Below are 6,648 nucleotides of genomic sequence, written 5' to 3'. Positions count from 1 at the left end.
GGTAGGAACAATATCCTCTTTCAACTGATTTAGTCCAGAGGAAGAGAAAATTGGTTTTTGATAGCCTTTCTTGATTTTGATTTTCTTTTTTAATCCCAGGGATCATCAGAGGGTCTTCAGATGGCTACCACTCTCTTTTCCATGGCAGGATCTCTGGGTGAGAGGGATTCTACAGGCAAATATTTAAACTTTTTCGTAGAATGGCAAGATAACCTCGGTCTGAAGGGACTCTGTGAATGTTATCTAGTCTACTCCCAATTCAGAGAAGGATGAACTTAACATCAGGTGCCAGAAAAGGGTGTTCCTTTTACTCTCTTGTATTATGACAAGCTGCACTTTCCTTAAAGAATGTGTTATCCAAGTAAAAGAAAGCAAGCAGTTAAAAATGTTTTTATCAGCTAGTACTTGTGTGTCTGTGTGTTTAATTTAAGTGATACCATCACTTTGCTTGGTAAATAGTGATGATGTGCAGAAGTCAAGATTTATTTTCAAGATGTGAAGCAAGTTCTCTTCCTGAACTGAATCTTCACATTTTAGCATGTCCTGTAAATGTGACTCATTGCCATGTCCACACAGTAGTCTAACATGAGTTTTAAAAAATCTTGAGGTAGTCTTAATCATTACTTGGCAATTTTACTGTGTGATTTCATGCATACTTATGTCCTATTTCTCTCTCTCTCTCTCTGCAGTCACAAAATTTAAAACCTGTGACAATGAAAGGTTCATCTTTAAGCATTTTGTTTGACCCAGAACGTGAGACCTCAAGAAAATGTGTCTGCTGTGGGACTGAAGGGCAGTTGGTCTCACAAGAACTGAAGTGACAGCTTTTACAAATCATTGCCTACCCACTAACAGAATAAAGTCAACAATTCTGTTAAGACAGTTGGGCAATTAAATAGGCTTAGTCATGACTAGTCTGGTATGGATTCACTGTGGCCTTTTGGATGGGATGATCAATGTTCATTTTGTTCGTGTTCATCGATCTTACTGCCTACTGTCTCCAAGACGTGGAGTTTGGGCTCCCAGCATGCCATGCGTTGTATAGAGATTTAATGCGATATACCATAGAAAATGGATTTGGGGTCAAAAAAACTGTTATCCCTTGCATCCTATTAAAGGAACATAAGAGTAAGGGTAGAGATTCAGATCCCAAAAGTTCCTGAAAGCATACCTGGAATTATTTTCATTAACTGCAGTAAACTATGAACCAGGTCTTAACTAAGCTGCTCAGGATCAAAGGGGGGAAATCTGGGGCAGTCTGACAGCTGAACATAGTCTTGGTGCAGGTCTTTAAGCAGGTAATTGTTACGTATTCTAGTCCTGTTCTGCTGTATATTTTTGTATTTGTAAAGAAAATTCAATTCACAAAAGTGCCTCTCAACAGTCCTACTGATACATTCACCTATTTTTGGGAGTTTCTGACTGCTACTGAAGCCTGCCATTGGTACATATTCCCTTCATGTAATTAGAAGCAGATTATTTCCTTCTTGGAACTTCATAGCCACAATAATTGCATGTTGAAAACACCATGCTTTTTTGTGCCTTCTTATGTTCAAAAGTTCAGCCTGGGTCACAGAAGCAACTGGATCAAATCCATGAAGAGCCATGTGTGAAAAGTGCATAGCCTTTCTGCCTCTAAGCTGAAAAACATGCTGTGGCTGTAAATCAAGTGCAGATGACAGATTAAGAGACGTATCTGCAACTGGAGTTGTTGGTCAGCCGAGAGACGTGGCCAAGAACATGTCTTGTCAAGCCACATGAAAGCCCCGATGATGCAGATCTGAGGCTTGCAAACCCCATTGAGGTGGTGTGTTGCTTCTCAGAAAGCACTTGCATGAGGCTTTTCTTTGAGATACAGTGAGTAGTTGTCTGAAATCTCCTTCTGGAGGCTCAGGGAGCCTCAGGGTGCAGTTCCACCCTTTCCTCTGTGACCACTGGCTGGGATTCCCAGCCTCAGCTGTGTTAACACAAGGCAGCATCATGCAATCTGAAAAGGGTAAAGGAGATGTCAGCAGCTACCTTTCCCTCTGGATCCCAAAGTAACCGCAGAGTGGGACAGAGCCCTAAGGATCAGATATTCGAACATGTGAATGGCTATAAATGAGCTCTGGACAACATAGCCATTATTTTCCAACTTGAGACCTGGGTTAGACAGGAAGAAGGAACAACTCATGGAACCCAAAGCACGTGGAACATTTCCATCTATAGTGACTGCTTTGGGAACGTGGGTACTGAGCTACACACTGCTTTTTCCTCCTGATCATTGTGAGAATTCTATGAGCATTATGTTGGCTCTGACCTTTGCATTTCATTTAGTCTTCCTACAAGTTAAGCTGAATCTCGTTCAACTCCACAGCCTCCTTCACCTTAAAGGAGTTGTTTCAGTATATTAAAAAAAAAAAACAACAACCAACCAACCAAAAAATAATAAAACACCAAAAAAAACCCAACAAAACAAACCCAACAAATATCTTAATTCTCGGACTCTTAAAAAAAAAAATATTTTTGACATGATAATTATTTTTCTCTTTACTTATCCCTGCATATGGAAAACTGACTAGACCGGTAGTTACTAACCTCTGACTACCCACATGATCTGTGAGATCATTCCATGCTCTGTGCAGCTATCTTAATAAAGCAACTTGTTTTAATAAAGTTTTGTGGCAGTCCACGAGAATGTCTGAGAAGAAGCAGCCCATTGATCAGAAGTTAACACAAGAGAACTGCAGAGTATGCCAAATTGTGTATGAGCTCACAAAAAATGTTGGAATGGCTCCCCCAGATATATTTTCTTTTTAACATACTCATGAGAAATAGCTGTCTTAAACATCTTTTTTCACCAAAAATTTTCAGGATTTTCTTTGAAGAGGACAAAGACATTAAAACAGCCCAGAATTTGGGGGTCAAAACTTTGGACCAGGACATGGGTGAAGCATGGCCTCTCATGTTACAGATGTGTTCAGTACCTTCTGGTTTTCTGTCTCCTGCCATCACTAAAATGCCAAGAAATGCTCAAGAGCTACAAAGGTAAATGGATCACCGTGATCTTTCAGCCCTTTTTTTCTACTGACATCAGTTTGCAAAGCTGTAGTGGTGATGGGTTTCTTTGGGAAAATTGTCTGAAATCAGGCTGGTAACTAACTCTGTTTCAGGAGGGTGACACACCTGGCCCAGAAGTGAAGACCTGATGGCCTGCTACCAGCTGCAGCATCTCAGGCATCTCTTCCTTCCTATCTGCAGTAATAATTATTTCAGAGATTAAACCTCAGATAGCAGCTCATCACTATGTATAAATGTCAGAGTCCTTTGGAGAGCTTTAATTAGCTTCTTTTCTGGGAATTCTGAAGATCTCTCCCCTACCTTTGTCCCTCTCTAAAATAACTTTTTGTCATTTCTGATGTCATTCCTGACATGTTTCCTATAGAGTTATAAACTTTGAATGTTTTAACTCCACACCAGAGAAATTCTGTCCTTCAGAGAAAGTCCTTAAAGGAAGCTGCAGGCTTTCCATCCTTAGTGTGGTTATTTCAAATACTGAAAATGGAGAAAAGAAGCAAAAGGCAACTTATGGGTCTATTAAAAGAAATTTAGTATTTGTAGAACTTATCCAATATTCTTTTGCTCTTTTCAGTTCACACAGACATATTCTTTGGTTTACGGATTCGTGCTAAATACATTTTGGCATAATAAAAATGTGTATTTAATATTGCTGATAACACTCACTGCTTTGTCATTGAATTCTGTCCTTAACAGGGGAAGTACGCCCTGCTTTCAGAGGGCAAAAATGAAATAATTTGGATTGGACTAGACATAAACTTCTATCCCATGTTTGCACTGAATTCAGTTTGAACCTTTACCTGCACATGGTTGAGATTATATCTGTTCTTACGAGATGCAAGATTTTTGGGCACTGAGTGCCAATATTCAGTGCTCTAGCAAAGGCTTTTGTGTGGTGCTGCAGAAAGCTACACAAAGCTCTGCACGGAGAAACTGGTTTGGATTTTGAAACTAGTTTTTTGCTTGTTTCTTTTTTCTTTTCTTTTTTCTTTTTTTTTTTTTTTTAAGCAGAAGCTGAATAAAACTGAAAGCTTCAAATAAATGTTCTGAATATTTGAAAGCAGAAATCAGTGACTCAGATGATGTGTTGTATTGCTGGCATTTCACAAGCCACTGTGATGACTTTAGACAATCCATTTACCTTTTCTATGCCCAGTCTCCTCCTTTATTTGGAAGAAAAAAAGAAGCCGGGGGAGATGATTTTGATGTTTTCTCTGGTTCTTACCAGGACCTTGATCATTGCTGTACTGTTGCTCTTTGGATTTGAGGAATGGGTACTGTGAGAGATGTCTAGGTGGACAACTGATTTTCTTGCACTTCAGGTCTAGTTCAAAATTATGCAGTTCTCACTTGCAAAAGTGATGAGCATCTCAAACCCAAGGGAATGAGATGTGCTTGCAAATGCTGACATAGCCATCCAGATCGATGTGTATAGGAGAGATCATGTCTCCCTGCAGCAATGAACCCTCTCGATGGCAGGAGCTTCTTACTGCCACCAGAAAGAATTACTTGTTTAGTTCAGATTTTAAAGCTGCATCCTTTTGTAAGTGACAATCCTGTGATGTCATACTCACTTTAAAGTTCTGGGGGAAATACTGTAGTGGCACTGATCCATGCTTGCACAGAATCTGGGAGTTTTTTGCTTCAATATATTGAAGCAAATTAATTGATTAATTGGCGTTAATTGATGCACTCTTTTATCACGTTTCAGTTGTTGGGATTTCAGTGAAAATTATGCTTTTGAATTTCTGAAAACATGTCATATTCCTCTATTTGCCACTAATTCTTCTTAAAATGGATCATTAATACTACAGCTGGGATAACACTAAGTAAAATTATTGAGAAATACTTGTTTTCCTTAATTTAAACACTAGCCCTGAAATACTGAACAATCCAGAAATTTTATTAAAAGCTGTGCATCAAAAACCTGGCATTAATGACAAATTCCAGCCCTAATGTCTGTTGCACAATAATAATTTTATTTCTTTTCAGTTAGATTTGCAAAGAAAAATAAACCCAAGTCAAAAACCTCAAAATATTCAACTTTCCCTGTTTACTTATTTTGGTCTGATTGCCTGTGTACCAGTATTGATGTATTAAATCTTTCAATTGCCTTTCAGGAAAATGGGAATTCCACCCATTCTGCTGCTTTGGGGTTATTTATTGTTTCTTTTATTTGAATTTTTTCCTGCCAGAATTTCTTTCTGTGTCTCCTTGATATTATTCGTGGCAATAAGAGCTCTGACTAGGCTAGAGGGAGCAGGATGGAGTTAAACCATGTGTACTGGCAAAGTAGTTTGATAATAGAACATTAATTTTTACTTTACTGAAGTATTCTGAGTTACTAGAACTTGCTGGATTTTGTAATGAGGGTCTGTAAATTTCTGATGCTACATAAATAATACTAAAAATGAAAATAATGTGTAGGTTTGGTCTGCAAGGCAGAATTGGAACTCTGTCCACAGATTGTTTTCATTTTTGTTATTCTGCTTATTAATAGATCATAGCTGTTCCTAGTGATGCAGAATGTTTCAGTCTGGTCTAGGCACTTGACAGAGGAGTCTGTCCTGTGATTGAGAGATGATCCCTTACAGAAAAAGATTGATTTCTAACTCTTCAGAACAGCTGTGTTCAGCTTTAAGAATTTACATCCAGAAACGTTTGTAAATACTGCATTCCTGTGGGAGGGATCTCCAGACAAGTGATACAGCCTCTTGGCCTATGCAACATCCCTGGATATCAGAGTATATCAACACCTATCATTTAAAAAACAACTCTTTATTTTTAAACAATAGCAGTGGGAAATTAAAAATTATGCTTTGGGGAATCTCGTGGAGGTGCAACAAGACTGAAGACCAAACACTTGTCATATGCTCCGATTTCATAGATGACAGTCCACAGAGTAAATTTACCTCCCAGTCTCCTACCAGTCTACTTCAGACCAAAAGAGGAGGACAGATTCTTCAAGTGAGTGAGAGAGGTTGGCTACTGGAGTGTTTTCTTGACATGTTGTCTACCAAGGCTGTGAACCAGGGGCTTGACCTGTCCCATGCATAACTCCGCTGGAGTCAGGGGAGTCCTGCCCCAGGAACTTAGCCTGTCTCTTTCCGCTGCGAGCTGCAGTAATAGCTTTCCTCCTGGTGAGCTGTGTTTACAGACTGAACTGGCCTCACACAAGCCATCATTATCGCCTCCTAGTAACCTTGCAAAGCACGGGATGACAAGCTGCTGCTCTGTATTTTCATAGCCCTGCAGTAATTAGTGCCTGGCATCTGTAATGGGAATAAAGTGCATAACATCAGAGTTTCTGAGATGACACTGTTTTCATTATATGTTTAATTTTCCAAAGAACATAAAGGCAAATACATCAAAATGCCAAGGAGCCTTTCTTAATTCAAGCCTCTCATTTTTCCTTTTCTTTTCAAGATATGCAAATGGATCGAGCCATTAAAGAGGAAGATAAAAGGAACCCCAAACACTGTTTATATATACCCTTTATGACTGCAGCGACTTATTTTGTAGGAAACGTTATTTTGACTTGAGCAAGTTACAGTGCAGCTTGACATAACTCGAGGCTGCTTTGCAGTGCTA

This window comes from Eurypyga helias, unplaced genomic scaffold (assembly GCF_000690775.1).
Source record: "Eurypyga helias isolate BGI_N326 unplaced genomic scaffold, ASM69077v1 scaffold17106, whole genome shotgun sequence".
In the NCBI taxonomy this organism is placed as follows: Eukaryota; Metazoa; Chordata; class Aves; order Eurypygiformes; family Eurypygidae; genus Eurypyga; species Eurypyga helias.
The sequence above is the reverse complement of the archived record's forward strand: the minus strand, read 5'-3'. Positions refer to the sequence as shown.